Raw genomic sequence first — 17619 nt, forward strand, 5'->3', positions numbered from 1 at the left:
AGGAAGACTGAAGTTAATGCAAATTATATGTTCGTATATGTTAAATTATGTAAGAAAGCAGTAGGAGAGTTAACCTGAGACATAGTTAACCTCAGAGTTAACATGAGACATAGTAGTTACTTTTTTTTTTTTTTTTTTTAAGAAAAAAAGAAAGGTTACCAAAACACATTTAAGGAGATATGGCTCCCATTGTTTATCATTTTGAATAAGCTTTTTGTGTAAAGTAATTTTAGTCTGAAGACACCAGATGTGTTTTATGTAGGGTGAAAAAGGAAGCCTTTAGCCTACTGTCCCTTGTTATAATGAGGGATAATTAATTGGCAATTACCAATTTATATATATATATTTATATATACCATAATATATATATATATAAGCACATATCAAAGAACAGTATTTCTGTTAGTAAGCATGCTCAATTTTGTTGCCCAAGATGTTTTTTGCAGGGTAGGTTTTTTGATATGGAATCTTGCAGTCTTGGTAGGCTTGCAGAAACCTAAAGAAAAATCTTGCCACTTTGTCTCCTCTTCCACTTAAGTGGTGGCACACTACACAGTAAAAATCTGAGTGTTTGAAATGTGGTGAATGAGGGAGAAAAAATAAAGTCTTCCCTTTTACCTTCAGTGCATCAGCTAACCTATTTCCTTTAGTGCTTTTGGACCCTCTGAACACAGTAAACTCTATTGTTTCCACCAGCCTCATCTGCTAAACACATCCCTGTGCTCTTAGGTTGCAGCAAAGTTCAGGCTGAGATGTTTCAGCTTGGGACACATGTTGACACAAGAATCTGTTAAGTACAGGAAGGTTGATTTGAGACTGAATTATGTGAGCTGTGCTGGTCCTTCTTGATCTACAGCAGTTTTCTAGTGAGCTGGTGCTAACCCAGAAAATCAGAAAGACCTTAACCACAAGCTAAATACTATAAGCAGAGAATATTCCAATTTGCTCATTATTTGCCATCTGTTTTGGAATAGAAGATGGATGGAGTATTTCAACTTGGCTGCATAGCGTTCAGATATGCTTAGGCTGTTCAAGCGAAGAAGTCCATTTTTAAGTGACTTTTATTTTTAGAAAGCTTCTAACAGCAACGAACTGTTAAAAATGCTGTGTACAATGAAATGTACCAGTCCTACACTCCTTGTATACCCCAAATTTACATGGATTTAAAATCATTATCCAGGACAGTATTGCAATTTGTAGGCATGAGAACTACTTTAGCTTGTTGCTGGAATGACTGTTGAATGCACCTGTTAGTCCAAAATATGGACTATCAGTAAATTATGTTATCCATTTTTAAACAAGCTATTTTTACCCCATTACCATCTTTGTCATTTTGCAGGTGAACTGGAACACAGAATATGCAAAGGTCAGTTTCTTAAAGATATTACAGGTATTTTAAATGCATTTGGGTGCCTGAATATATCACCAGATACGTACCTGTAGTGTACCTCAAACAACTGTCAAAGGCAAAAACAACATCTGGACATGATAACAACTTTACACTGAGGTCCCAGTTTAGCACTTCTAATCATTACTCTGTTTCCTCTTAGCTCTGCTGCTACATTTGGAAAAGAAAATTGATGTCTTTTTTTCAGGCTGGGTCTCTTCCTTTCTCTCATTTTTCTTTCCAGTGCGTGTTGTTTACACCAGTGATTAAGTATATAGTTTGACGTTCTGTGAGGAAAGGCCATAAGAAGCTATAGGCTGTGCTTGGAAAAAGAGAATATCACTAAGATCAGCACTTCGAGTTGCATGTGATCAGGTCAATTTTGCTTTCCATAATGGTATTTAGAAACAAACTGATCTTCATCACAGACCTTGGGGAATACTGCTTTATGCCTGAATAGCTGATACAAGGACACAGTGTTACGATGGACTTGTCTGCAAAACAAAACATGTATTTTGTTGCTCCTCAGAAAATTTGGCAGCCTGTTGCCTGAGACAACTCCAAGTCAAATGCATGCACTTGTGCCCTAGATATTTTACTCTTGATTCTTGCAATGGTGCCTCCATTTGGACACGTCAGAGGCGAGATAAGAACCACCACACAGTTCAGGCCTGTGACTCAGTCTTGCAGTATGAATCAATACTGAGCGCTTTAACAGGAGATGAGAAGTACTGCGGTGCTCTGGTAGGCCCTGTTCTTGCCACAAAGATTTTACTCCAACTGTGAGCAAAGATTGATGTTAAGTGCTAAATTACAAGACTGTTAGTGCCTCCAAAAATGTTTGCATTAATTCTGGAAGCTGTGGAAATTCCTGTCTTGTGTTTGACTGTCTAACTTTGCTAATACAATATTGTTTTAAATGAATTCCAAGGGCAATGTCATAGTGAACAAAACAAAGCAGAAAATTAAACTTAAATATCCCGTGCCATAATGAAAATGAGTGGCAGAAACAAGCTTAGCATAAGATGTGTCTCCACATACTCTCATTTTGAGGCAACTTGAGTTTAAATGGCCATAAATTAAAACACAGGTCATTGGGTAAGGACAGATATAGCATGACACACTTATCCATCCTTGTTTGGTTTTTAGATATTTGTTTAAGTCAATATCTTGACCTCAAACAGATTATTTTCTCATTTCAGTGTTTCCCATTTCCAAGTAAATGTGTAGAAAGGAAACTGAACAAACATTCACTTTGCAGATTGGTGATTTTTTTTTTTTTTTTTTTTTTGCATCAGACTTTGTAACTGGTACCCTTTCCCTGAAGGAATGAAATGGTAAATAATAGTATTCTCTGATTTAAGAAATAGAACTTTTGCTAATCAAGCTCTTGTATCATCCAGTATATGAGCTTGTACCTGAAAGTTGGCTACTCTGTCTGAGGATATGCTGTTCCCTGTACACTAGAAATAGCTTTTGGTCCATTTTCTGTCCTAATCTGTGGAATCAGAAGTTGTAGTGAAGTGGACACTAGGCTTGGGAAGAATATTTACTGGAAAGAGTATGCATGTGAGTGCTTGAAAGGACTGATCAGAAGAAAGAGATCTGGGAGTAATTTTTTACATTTATATGAGCAGTACTTTATGTGAGATCATGGCTGTCACTAGTTTAACAAACCTTACCCTCTACGTTACCTGTAGTGGTGAGAATTTGAGTACACTTGAATTACCCTGCTCTTAAGAGTTGAACAGTGGAAAAAACTTACAAGGCCTGTTATAAATGATAACTCTCCTAAGGACGGAGATTATCCTTTTTGCTTTTAAACACATGATCTCTAATATTCAGTTGACTTTACACTTCCAACAGAGTTCATAATCCACATATGATTTCTTGTAGCACATTTTACACCATTTTTCAGGGGCATGGACAATCTCTCCCCAGTGATAGCTAAACTGTTTGCAATTAATGTCTTACAGTGTTGATTTCTCCATACTTTTTTCCAACAGTCCTTTGAAAAGTTTTGCATGCTGACATGATCCTTTGATCTTCTGCATCCAGTTTTAAAGTAGAGTAGAAGTAGGGAGGGAGATGAACAGAGAAAATGAAGAGTGTCTGTTTGTCTCAGTTTTATCATTTGCTATTTCCTCAGTGCAGTGAATTTAGTGACTGCCAAATAATAACAATGGAGATTTTTTTCCAAGAAACCTTGAACAACATTGTCTTGTTTAGCCAGCGTGATGCCTGGCATCATCAAAGGCAAAAGGTGAAATAGGCGGCAGCCAATATTTTTTTTTAATAATTGATTGGGTGAAGAATGGTTCATAATGCTTTATGATGTGTTTGGTGGATTTTAAAGAATTGATGTCAAAAGCTTGCGTGCCCAAAAGCATCTGATTTATCAAGACCATTGCAAAGCAGCTGAGTACAGTTAAAATACCATGGGTGGGGAGTGATTATTAGCATTTTATTTTACTGTGACTTCTCTTTACCTCTGATTGTGCTTTCGTGTCTACCTCCTCTTTGGCTGTAAATGTTAAACTTTGTAATTGTTATTCCATCCTACTGCCATCCTTGCTCTTCAAACATTGCTGAGCTGACCTATTCTGGTAGAGGAGAGAGGAAGACATCTCAAAATTTAGATCCCTAAAGATTTGATAAAAATAAGTAAGTGGGTAGGTGAGAGAGAGTGTAATAGCAATAAAGGCTGCTTCCCTGGCTCGATCCTTAAGCCATCTTGGACCCCAAGCGATCAATGTCAAAAAGAGGTGTTGTAAAGCACCGTGGATGCGCATCCTCTAAGGCCAGACCCTCTCATCAGCCAGAAACCTTTAGACCTCTACAGGTCTCTCAGGCCCCTCCAGTTGCAACCCTAACTCAATTCTAGTGTTGCCTCATGGACTTTCTTTATTCCGGCCACATGTCGATAAGCAAAACAGCACCCCACTGATCCATTGCCAGGGGGATTATTACTGGTGGCAGCCAGTCTGTCCAGCAGCTAGAATCTGAGGTTTTTAAGCAGGGTTTCCATTGTATTCAACAGGCTTTTTGAGCATAAGGCTGTGGCCTGTAGCCCTGTTATGGGAAATGTACACTGAAGAGTTTGTTTGCACCTTAGAAATCAAAGCCAGTCAGGCCCATGTTAGAGCTCCCCAGGAAATCAGATTGTGTTAATTTCCCTGAACTTCTTTCAGCAAGTGCACAGTTACCAGAAAACTTTTCAAAATTTGATCAGTTTGGATGAAGAGAAATAACATGTTTTGGTGGAGACTGAAGCTTTGGCAGAGAGGACAGAAACAATAGGACGGCTCTCTTCAGGAATTATTTATACTGTGCTCACAAGTGGACCACTCCATGCTAGTGTTTTGTAAGGCAGTCCTCAGAAAATCAAGCAGGAGTGAAAACTTTTATTTTGCCATTTAAACAGAGTGGGTTGCAAAACACAACCTGTTCTGGATTTTTTTTTCCGTTTCTATATTGCTTATGTATAGTCACGCATACAACAACACACTGCTCTAGCTGTTTTTTTTCCGGGACCTGCCTCTCCTGGGTATCCATCCCTTTGCTCCATGACGTGCTGTTGCCCTCCACAGGATTTTCAGGCATTACAATGAGCCTCAGCCACCAATAGCACAAAGTACAGCTACCCATAGTCAGGCCCCAGCTGGCTACTGCACGCTGTGTTTCTAATCTCACCTCTCCCAGGGACTGAATTGCTCAATCTTGCCCAAGTATTTGACTCTGGATTCTTTCATCAGATGCCTTTGTGAGGGCAGTGTGATAAGTAATGGATGCACTGTCAGTCTGGGCAGATTTGTCAGATTATATACAATGGGGTTCTGCTGACCCAATAACCTAACTCCAGGATCCATGAACCACACCTTCTCCCCAGAGAGGCTTCCTTTTTCCTTTTAAAAAATATATTCTGACACATTTTTGGCTATTATATTTTAGTATGTCTCTGTTGGGCATCTTAACTACCATTTTATTCACATACTGAGCACGCATCAAGCTATAGCCACTATTAGTATCACACAATCAAATGTACAACATTGAATGCCATACTTTGGCCATTTTCCAGTATGCATCCTCATTGCATGAGTCACTTTATTACACAGGGGTCACCTGCCAAGAATATCATGCTGCCATAATAGATAGATTTACTATCAGCAGTCATTTTGCATTTCCCTTTCAGGTTCCACAGCTGTCAGTTGCATGCAGTTGTCCACCCATCCAGTTTACATCCTTTCTCCAATAGTACGTGCACTTCATACAGCTAGGGGATAGACAGGATTTCTGATTTTAAGTTTGAATAACAAATTCATTTTAGTACCAGCCTTCATTTAATAGTTTGGCTTGATCTCATTTTCTGTAACCTACAAATGAAAACACAGTGAAATGGGGAGAAAAAAAACACTCATTGATCATTAACTGGATTATGGACAAAGGCTTTTTCCATAGATTGAAGATTTTTATTATATAAACTCTTTCACTTCACAAAAATGCATCTAGACATACACAATCTAACATATACACTCCTGCCTTTCCAACATGTTTACATTTTTAGTTCCAGTTTGCAATACTTTGTCGGTTCCTGAGTAGGGCTCATTCTTTATTTATGTCCAAGACACAAGCAAACAAAATTCCTTCAAACATCTTTTTGAATTAGTGGAGAGATGACAGTGAAAAAAAGAAAAATAATTAAATTCTCTCCCACTTAAATGAAAATTTTACTGACGCTTGTTTTGTTACATACTGTTATAGTGAAAACAGATGATATTTGAAACTTGGCTTTGAAGCAATCCTCCCTTCAGCCTCCACAGGCAACCAGACATTCCCCCTCTGCACATCACTTCCAACAGCTATTTAGCGCAGAATATTTTCATTTTTATCCTCCAGACGAATTATAATTGCTGATCTTAAGTCATTTGTGTACTAAGAAAACGATGTGTTGTCAACCCCAAATCCCACTACTCTTTATAAATCCTTTCAGAGAGAAATAAGTGAAACGAAGAGAGAATTCATTGCATTACTTCCTTTTCTTTTAAAACATGGGGATGGCTGCAGTAGAATCAGCTCCTCAGTGGAAAGTGCCTCAGTGAGCAACATGTACAATTGGCCTGTTCAGGCTCACCCCAAAGAGCTCTGGTGACTTGCGTACTGCCGAGGCAGAGGGAGCTGACACAACTGCTGACACTGAAAGAGCAGATGTGGGATATACCTCCCCTAAACTGTGTTCTTAACGACTGTGAACCATTTATCAAAATGTTTAACTTGTTTTGATAGCTGGACTAAGTTGTAAACAAATGGTAACCACATGTTATTTACGGCAAGAATAATTTTGCTTTGTTTGGTTTTATGACAGCATTTACACAGTGTTTTATGCAACCTTAGTGACCTACATAAGGTTTTGGTCTACAAGTTACACTCTTCTTCTCAAAAAACAAAGAATTAGCAAAATAGATGATGGCAGGGATTGTTTTTAGCCATAGCAGCTGGTAATTTGATGAGGGGGAAAAAAAAAAAAAAAAGGAAAATTTGTTTGGTGTTTTCAGAGATCAGAAATTCTCTTTTCTTCTGTCTCCAGGGCCTTTAAAAATAACCAAGCTTGTTTTTGAAGTTCATTAAGTCATTAGGTGATAGCAATACACATTACTACTCCTAATTTCAAGTAATTTCCCCTAATTCCTACCATCAAAAACCATTTCCTGGCTTCTCCTCACCTTGCTCTGAAATGGTTTTTTTTTGGTTTATGTCTTTTTGTTTCTCAAGTTTGGGAAGAACGGGGGAACATTGTGATGAAACCTGTAAAATCACTGAACCCATTACACCACAGTTACAGCTCTGCTCTATTTGTCTTTAGTCACAAACCAAGATCAGATGGGTCTAGATCAGAAAAGAAGAAACAGGGAAGGGGTAAACCACATAAAAGTTTTTCTCCATCCTAGCACTTCTATTCAAAGGTCCTGGAGAGAATTTACAAATATTTTAGGCCTTGCAAAAATCATTCCTTAACAAAACAAATGTGAAAATAAATAAATAAACAAATAAGTAAATAGGTATATAAATAAATAATTCCCAAACCAAAACAGTACGGCATGCAATATCTGAATTATTACATAGTCATGTTGGAAAAGTAGTAGCTGAATAATTTTGTGGCTTGGTGGTTGTTTTCAAGACAGTTTTGTAAAGTTGCATGAGAGGGAACAGAAAACTCTTGGTTAGGATTTGTAAATAGAAAACATCCTAAGGCTGCTGTCCCTTTCCTCTTCTCCTGGATCATGACCCTCAAGAAGCCACCTGTAATTCCCTTTGTAAATGTTCTGTGCTGTGTGCAAATGAAGGAAGGAAGAAAGGAAAAAAGAACAATAATTGCTGAACAGAATGCAGAAAATAAATATTTTTGAATTTATTTAATTTTCCAGGAGGGAGGGCTCCATCTTTTTGACCTCTGGTAGATGGGGAGGGGAGAGCTACTGCGGCTTTATGCACCATTGGTGCCATTTTACTTACCAAGATGACATACTTACACATGAACTGTGGATAAAAGAAACACTTCTTGTAGAATTTCTCAGTGCCACTTTATGACTTTAGAGCGCTACATGCTCAAGGTATTTCAATGAAAGACAAAGGATTAAATCACTGACAAAAGCCATCTTTTGCCCATGGTTAAATCAGTCACAGCTTAAACAAAAGATAAACATGCAGAGTCTGTCATAAGAGTCCCTTTCATTCCAAGTACCCAGTTTAGTTTCTTGACTCACAGGCTGTCACAGTTTTCACTCCTTGTAATCCTTTTCTGCATGAGCTTCATTTGCATAAACAGTCCCATGGTAATTGTAGTAACGATGTTCAGCTCTCTAAACTGGAGTGTTCATCCATATTTCCCAAAAGTACGTCAGCTCTGACTGTGACTGTGCCATATGCGACCTGAAACTCCTCCTGCTCCATCACCCTGTGATGGTGAGCCTGAGTTTAGTGCTGTAACCTGAGTCAATTTTCAGCTCACGTTTCTTTGATAGGAATGACAGGGTCTCCCAGGGAAGGAAAGACTGACCAGCTGACTCCTTTTGCTTCCTCAGACTCTTTCACAAAACCTCACTGCCTTTCCCAGTCACCCCTTTCCATTCTTCTCCTCATTCTTGGTTCCATTTCTTGAAAATTGGCACAAAAGTTTTCATTAAAATTTCAGAGCCACTTAAAGCAGAATTTTAGAGATGCCATGTTTCAGCTGCTGGGGTGAAATGTTCTTGGGGTGATTTGTTTCTGGCAAGTTTCATTCAAAATGACTTCTTAAGAAAAGTTAAGGAGAAAAAGTCAGTTGTTTTTTTCTGTATTTTTTAAAAAATTATGTTTTTGACAAGATGGAGTCCTCATGTTTAGATCAGAGAGGAGGTCTCTGTCAGGGACCAGCAGGGGCAGGTCTACTTCCCCTAAGGGAGGATGAGCGGGAGCAGAGGCTGGTGGCAAGGCAGGAGCAGGACACGGAGCTCACCAGCAAGGGCTGGTCAGTTCCACAGCTCCCAGCGAGGAGAGCAGGGAGGGCCTAGTGGCAGCAGCCAAGATTGACCAAGGGTCCAAAACACCAGGCAAGTCCATAGAGATGAGACAGGTCTGAGGCCAAGCTGAGTCTGCAAGTCAGGATCAGTTCTTCTCAGCTTAAAAGCAACAGAGCGCCGTGTCCAAAAGCCACAAAAGCAATGGGTGCCCCATGCCATTGCCCAGGAAGGAGAATGAGCAGTGAGGCTCCCTATAGACATACAGGGCTTAATCATACACTTAAGGCCCACATCAGAGTCTGTTTGCAGAGGAGGTTCAGGCTGTACTGTCACACAGGTAGCTTTAAAACTGGCAAATTGCAGCTTGACGTTTATGGGAAAAAACGCATGATGGTTGCAAAGCCCAGTTTTGGCTTGAAATTTTAATACGTATAAGCAGCAGAGACTAAGAGAAAAGGATTGACTCATTCTTCTTGTGTGGGGAAGGATAGTGTGGAAAAGATACCAAATAACACCTAATAAAAAATGGGCAGCAGTGCATATAAATTAGATGTTGGGAAGAGGGCTGGTAAAGCTTTATTTTTTGGCACTAATAGCACACACTGAAAGGCTGTCTGAGTATTGGAGGGGTTTCTTGAAAGAAAACTGAAAAATCCAATTGTAATAAAAGGAAATGGTTTTCTGACAGAGCAGTAAAAAGGTGCAACAACAGATGCCCTGATAAACATACCTAGTTGCCACAGGCACCTACAATGCATCCTCTAAACACATTTTTTGGCAGACAAAGTGGAAAAAAAAATAAAAATCTAGGATTAAAGAAAATTGTATCCCACTTTGAATGTTTGGAGAATGCCTGAATGGTATAAATTGTGTATCTTGGCCATCCCCAAATATATAGGCAGGCACTTGAGGAAATGAGTTAGAACTGCATTTCCTCATAGTCAAAACTCAGTCGCAGCCTTTAGTAAACTTGTATTTTTCCATCTAGCATGCTTAATGACTTGAATTCCTAATAAGAAAATAAGATATTAGCAAGTAATAAAAGACAGAGTGGTGATGTTTGTCTCGTACAGTAGCACATTTTCTGTAATTATTTAGGTGGAAACAGAGACATACTAAAAGTTTTTTTCCCTAAAAACACAACACACAAACAAACAAGCAATCTAATAAAATGACAACCAGAAGAACTTTGTGTCATTCATTTCAGTGTTAGGGGGGCACTGGCTTGAATTCCACAAATGCAAAAATGTTAGCCTTTGTGTAAATATTTTGTGTTCAGTGAGTGAGTTCCATTTATCTGTCAAAATGAATGTTTGAAAGATTTAATGGAAAGATCCAGAAAGAACATTTTTTTAACCAGTTTTCTGGTTTTGAAAGACTTTAAAGTACTTGGAAGGAGGTATAATTGATTTGTGTGAAACTTTTAAAAGAGTAATTTTTGTCATATTTCCTTTGGAATATTATGTTTTTTTTACGGTCAGTCAGTTGCGTAAAGCTGCTAAGATTGCCTTAATGAAGATATGATGTATTTTGTTCTTTTTATATTACACCGTGAGATGTTTTGGCTTTCTTTTTAACCCCAAATGTCTTAAATTGAAAATAGGAGTCAAGAGACTTGTATTCATTTTACATATGTAGCTTTTTATATAAATTTATACTTAATCCAGAAGCAGTTTATTACCAAAGAGGACTGAATGGTGAAGAGAATCCGTATTTTATTTCATATCTAAAACACGGAAATAGAAAATACCATGTTACATGATTTTGCCTATTAAAAAAACCATAAGTCTTTCTAGTCTTTATTAAGATCATCAGCATAATATTTGTACCATCTGCTTAGTATCTTCCCTACCATCCTTGCAGTAAAAGGACCAGTACTTGCAAAAGGATGGATTAGGTTGCACCGGAGAAGTTATTTCAGATTTGCCAAGTTCTGCAGATCATCCTGTTCTTTCCTTTTCTCATCTACATAGAAGATGATTTCCATGTATATGAGAAAGGTTCAAGGAAAAAGTGTGATTACGTAACAGTGTCTTGCAGGTATGAATGCTTTGTTTTTTTGACATCGCTTGCTCTGATCATACACTCATCATGGCAAGACAGAGAGAGGGCAACTTAGGCCAGCATGATGAACATTATTTAAGATCCCATGAAAGTGTGGATACAGCAGAAAGTGTGAACTCCCATTGAGGAAAAACTTTGTCCCACATCAGCACGTGTACATGTGGCTAGATGGTGACTCCTCCAATAATTTTCTTGGCATCACCTGTTTTAAAATAACAAGCATAATAATACTTAAATTGTTGCAAAAGTGCAGACATGCTACCTAAACACAGATGAACACACCTGACTGCTTCAGTACAGTTCGGCAAACATATGACAAAATATGAAATTCCAAGTATCTCAAGAGACAGGAGCTTTTCTGCTGTCAGATCACTGTAAGGAGTTCTAAAAGGATTTAATGTTAAATTTTCAGTTGTGTTTTTGTTAGATGTCCTGACTTGGCAGTGTTCAGCTCCAAAAGTGCCTCGTTTTGGTACAAGTGACTCATAAATAAAATCTTACCGTAGAAGCTTAAAAGCTGGCACATAGTTTTCCACAAAGCAAAATCATAAGGAACTTATTCTCAAGTGGTCATATAAACACTAGAGTAAAAGCACAGGGTGACTGGGGGTGGGACAGAGGAGAGTTAATTGCCTTAGTGCAGAAATCTAAATTTCAAAGATTTTTTTTTCCTTTTTGCTTCTTTACTGCATATTTTAAAGGCAACCAGCCCAGAAGTGTTCAAAAATCACCTTCAAAGAGAAAAAATTCAATGTTTAAAATTTTTGTATTCCTTTGTTTCAATCACAGACACAGACCTTGGGTCAAGGACTCCTATGGTTAAAGGTACCAAATAATGCGTCAGACTAGTCAGTAAAAAAGCTTTACTGATAGGAGGAGAACCAAATTTTGCTGCTTTATGTTAATAAATGAGGACCAAAAACAAGCTCTTACAGAATTTCTGGTTTTCCACATTTCAGACTTTTCCAGACAATTTATGATTCTCAGATTTGATTTCTGCTAAAAGTATGAAATTCCAAAACAAAATTTTATTTTTTGCAGCAATTGCCTCCCACTGGTTGAGGTACACCAGAGGCAGAAGTACAAGCCCTCATGGAGGGAGGGCTTCAGGGTTGCCAGAGCTTGAGCTGAAATTTGGTCTCGTGTGCTAGAACAGGTCTGTGCCCAAGATTTGTAGAGGAGTCATGTTGCTTAGCCACGCTAACTGTTATCAGCAATATACCAAAAACTAAGCAAGCAGGAACAAGAACAGGAGCTTACAAGAGAAATGCTCTCTTGCATGCCACATCTATAGTAATGAAGAATGGAAGTTAGGATGAGGACAGCAGCGAAGACTGGCTTGTCTTCAAAGTGTACCACAATGACATCTACTTGGTTTTTGATCCTGCCGTGCTCGGCTCTGACTAATGGCACAGATCTTTATACCAGACTGGAGCCTGCAGGTGCCTGCCCCAGGCACCACTTGCCAGGATTGTTCTGGGGACGGACTCGTGCAGCCCTCCCACTGCCTCGCACCAGGCTGCCCTGTCCTCTGGTGCCCACCAGCTGCTGCTGGAGCCTGTGCCTGCTCTTTCTTTAAAACCACAGCTGGAACCCTGTTTTGGTGATTTCAGATAAATTCAATGTAGCATGGTTCCATCCTTCCTGCTACTGTTGCACTGGGCAAACCTGTCCTCTTTCATGTGCCGCAAAACTTTGAAAAATAACCCCACCAGCCTCTAAATTTTAAAAGCAAATATACAGAGAGCAAATTCTCTTTCCAGTCAAATGGACAGAATTACTCAAATTCTATTTTGATGTTTTTTTTTTTTTTAATTACTGATCCTGTCAGCATATTGACGTTTTGGAAATACACTATGTAAAGTTTTGCCCATTATTTTAAATAAATTATACAGACAGTGCAAAACAGAGCCTGTATTCTCCAGGTAAAGTGTTAGTGCCCCTGGAAAAACGTCTTATTTCCACATTTCCTGCAGGCAATTTCCAGTAGCTGATTACATAGTAAGGAGAAAAAATACATTTCCTGAACTACATTCTGTAAACCAAACTGAGTGCAATACCAAAAGCACTACAAAAATAACTCACTTTTTTGAAAAACAATTGAGAGAAAAAATATTCCAAATCAGTAATAATTTTAAAAGTTAAAGCAATGAACTACCATCAACTTCACATTTTTTTCCTTGCCTGCCAGGATCTTGGAGTATTGGAGGTTCTGAGGGTGGCCGTAGATGAATAGTGGCCCACAAACTCTTCTTGGGAATCACTTTTCCAAACTGTAACTGAAATTATGACAATTTATAACTCCAATTTGCCATCTATATGAAAGGCAGAAATACAATATCGCTGCAACTCTTCATGTGTTATTTTTTTGTACAAGGACAACTGACATTCTTGTTTTCTCCCTCATGAACGGCTGTGAATGAGTGCAGTGTCTGCAGCTACAGCTGGTTATCGATTTACTTGGATAGGGAAATACTGATGGACTTGACTTTCCTTTGAAACCTGAAGAATGCGAAGTCAGCATTGTGACAGCTGTGCTTCTGCTCACGTTTTGAACAAACTTTGTTTTGGATTCCTGGGCCTGACTGCTTCTTAGCTATGTATTTATTTTACACTTTAAAGTTCATGTTACAAGATAGGTGCTCCTGCCTCTTTTTTCAACATTTTGTTATAAACAAATCTCAGCATCATACAAAGTTCATGGAGTTTACAGTTTGATTTTTTTCATTTGTTTGGCCTGCCTCCAGAAAAAAAACTAAATACTTTCTTTTAAGTTTTTGCGTTTAGGTGTATTCTTTCAGAATGAATGGGCTTTGCTGCCCAGACTGTTGCCATTTGTTCTTGAAAAAAAAAAAAAAAAAAGGAGTAATTCCTATAAAGGCCAGCTTTATTTTATCTGATGAGGTGTAGCCTGGTGTACAGATAGTTAAGGACAGTGGGATCACCCCAAACTCCCTTACTCCCTGAGAAGACTTTCCTTTGCTTTAATAATCTTGTCTACTATAGTGTTTTTCTAGTGTAGTCTAGTTGAATTCTGCTGACCAAGGGTGTAGATTTCCATGAGGAAAGCTTGTCACCTGTCCTTCTTATGAACTGCTGCAGGAACAAAAGGTTTAGTACTGAACAGTGTCAGGTTGCATATAACATAGCCGAAGGGAATTTCTTCATTGCTACTTTCACCATTATGCATCCATACTAAGACCAGAAGATCTGTTTTCTGTGTGATGGCGTTACTTCTTTCGCAGGTGACAACTTAAACCTCATGAACATAAGCAGCAAATGTATTTTGTTCTAAGAGCTCAGGAGCATGAGTGCCAACACAAAGCATGCAGAGAACAACCGGGTGGTGAGACCCAGTCAGCACAGGCTTATGAAAGGCAGGTCCTGCTTGACTAACCTGAGCTCCTTCTATGATAAGATGATATGCGTAGTGGATGAGGAAAAGGCTGGGAGTGTTGTTCACTTGGAATTCAGCAAAGTGCTTGATGCTGTTTCCCTCAGCCTTCTCCCAGAGAAAGTGGCTGCTGGTGGCGTGGTGGATGTACTGTTCACTGGGTAAAAAACAGCCGGGGGCTGAGCCCAAAGGGTCCTTGTGGGAGGACTCAAATCCGGTCTGTGGCTGGTCACAAGTGGCGCTCCCCAGGGCTCAGTCTTGGGGACAGTTTTGTTTAATGTTTTTATCAATGTCTTGATGAGGAGATGGAGTGCACCCTCAGTAATTTGGAGATGACACTGAGGTGGGTGGATGCGTTGATCTACCTGAGGGTAGGAGGGGTCTGGATGGGACGGGTCAATGAGCCACATCCAACTGTATGGCCTTCAACAAGGCCAAGTGCTGGGTGCTGCCCCTGGGCCATAACAACCCCAAGCAGCAGTACAGGCTTGGGGTTGTATATGAAAGTGTTGTTTTAAAGCTGCCCTGCAGACAAGGACCTGGGGGTGTTGGTCAACAGCCACCTGAACACGAGCCAGCAATGTGTTCAGGTGGCAAGGATGGCCAGTGGGGTCCTGGCCTGCATCAGCTATAGCATGGCCAGCAGGATGAGGGAGGTGACTGTCCCTCTGCACTTGGCATGGAGGGATCGCACCTCAGTTATTGTCTTCAGCTTTGGGCCCCTCACCACAAGAAGGGTATTGGGTTGCTTGAACATGTGCAGAAAAGAGCAATGAAGCTGGTGAAGGGACTAGAAAATGAGTTATGAGGAGCGCCTGGGGGAGCAGGGGCTGTTTAGTCTGGAGAAGAGGAGCCTGAGGGGACGCCCCATCGCTCTCTACAACTACCTGAAATGAGGCTGCAGCAAGGAGGTGTCGGTCTCTTTTCTCAGGTGAAAAGTGACAGGGCATGAGGAAATGGCCTCAGGTTGTGCCAGAGAAAGTTTAGATTAGATATCAGGAAAAAATTCTTCATGTAAAGGGTGGTTAGGCACTGGAACAGGCTGCCCAGGGAAGTTGTGGAGTTGCCATCTGTGGAAGTGTTTAAGAAATGTGTGGATGACATGGACATGGTTTAGCAGTGGATTTGGTAGTGCTAGGTTATGGTTGGACTTGATGATCTTCTGGGTCTTTTCCAACCTAAATGATTCTATGATCCTATGAAAGCTTATGGACTGCGTAATAGAGAAGGGAAACTGTACTCTTTGGGATGACCTCCTAAAAAAAATGAAAGTGCTTTGAAGCCCATGTGCTTAAAAGCCTCCAAGGGCTTCATCAACACAAATATTGAAACCTTGCTGTCCTTAATAGCTCCAGAAGATGGGATTTAGCCGCTTTGGTCCATGCTCTCAAAAGACTTTTCCTAATCTAATACAATCACAGCATAAGTCTGGGGAGTTTGTTTTTGCCATTTTGCTTGATTTTGGGCCATCTACTCTCTAGTTTTCTCTTCCTATGTAGCATAGAATAATTCAAAATACTAGACGGGTAGCAAGAAAAAAAAAAGGAGAAAGTAACCTTTTAGAAAACCAAGATAAATATCTATTGATTTTACATGAGATGCAGAAACATAAGTCATTCAAAAGGATGTTATACAAAGGATACCTTCAAAACTTTCCACTCAGCAGTCATTATTGGGTTATCTGGATACATGATCCAGGTGACATTTGGATAGTTCTGATTGCTACCTAATGAGGTAAGACATAGTTTTGAAGCTATTCCAATAGCCAGGACAAAGATGAGATCACTTATGCTGACTGGTCTGATGAAGACAGCTGTCTAAGACTTCTGCATTTTCAGCCTTATCAATGCTAAAAATTTGTCCCACCAAGTCTGATAGGCATTTTGACACTGTTGTCATAAAGGTGTCAGCAAGCTCTTTTGTGAACTGTGAAGTTCTTGGCAGACTGCGATTGAGCACAAAACTTATACTAGCTTTGGCTCTGGGTTCTCTTGCAAATGAATATGTTTTTATCAGTTTTGCTTCACATGAAACACTATTTCTGGATAAGAGATTGAAAATGATGAATCACGTGCCAGCTGTAATCAGCTAATGAACTCAGTGTGACAAGGTGGATAGCCCAAGTCTCTTGGTGCCATCCAGCTTGATCTGTGTGACATCCTGAAAGTTATGCCATTGTATGGTACAATTAGTTCATTCTTTTCAGAAGAAGCTCATGTTTATTCATTATTTTACATCAGTGCATAGAACTAATGGCCAGGCCTACAAACCTAGGCACAACTATAAACATGGATGTATTTGCAGGACAGGAAAAAATTTAGTTAATGCATTCAGCTGCTGGACAGGTGTTGACAAACAGAAAAAAACAATCATGCAGACCAGCCCCATCAGCAATGTGCATTCATGGTGAATTTACCTAGTAAGTAGTACCCTAAAAAAGGGTATCTGTAAACACTGCTGTTTACTTGCCTCATAAGTGTCAACCAAAAACATTTTATTTTTTTTTCCCCCTGCAAATGGCTCTCGAAGGCCTTTTCGAGGTAGTAAACACTGAGCAGATAAGCATGGCAGGAACAGAATGTGATTTAAATCCAAGCGGAGTGGAAAGATTCCACAGGATGTCGATGTTTTTGAATAAGCCCTCGAGTAAACATCGTTCTTAACACAGTCGTTACCAGTTAGCATGGTTGGATCTCTATGTCCTCCTGATGCCAAAAGGAAGGACTCCCAGTCTCTGCTCCTTCTCTCTAATGAATCTGAAAAGGGTGGCTGCTAAACTCAGACTAATTCTCCATTGCTCCTAATTGCACCATTATCACCCATAAGGAACCCATTAATGTGGAAGAGGTTTTGAAACCAAAGTCTCCCTTTTCAGAGCCCTGATCTAGGAATGCTTTACGGGTATATGCCAGCTCAAGAATCAGATTCATTTTGGTTCTGGGAACCAAACCACAGCCTCTGAAAAACAATGGAATTCATGGCTTGTTCCAGAAAGTTAAGCAACAGCCTCAGCTTTTTGCTAAAAGAGGGCTAATAAGGTTTGATGTAACATCAGAGGAGCTAATTCAGATCTAATAACAATAGTTGTTTTTTGAACATTTTAGCCTTAACACAAACAATTTCTCACTTCATAATTTTCCTTCCTAGGGCCTTATTTTGGAATATTATACAGGCAGATGTCCTACTTAACAGGAGACCCCTCATATTCTGCCAATTTCCAGCTATGTTTAAGTATTTATTGATTGAGAACATTTCAACCATTAGGCAAAGAATCCTCT

At 39.5% G+C, this 17619-nt stretch overlaps 1 protein-coding gene across 1 annotated transcript in view; it reads left to right on the plus strand.

Moving 5' to 3' along the window:
• The window catches only part of WASHC3 (WASH complex subunit 3), a 57462-nt gene that overhangs the window by 16612 nt on the left and 23231 nt on the right, over positions 1-17619 (plus strand). The window lies entirely within an intron of this gene.

The sequence above is a fragment of the Anser anser genome, assembly GCF_964211835.1.
Source record: "Anser anser genome assembly, chromosome: 1".
NCBI classification, from domain to species: Eukaryota; Metazoa; Chordata; class Aves; order Anseriformes; family Anatidae; genus Anser; species Anser anser.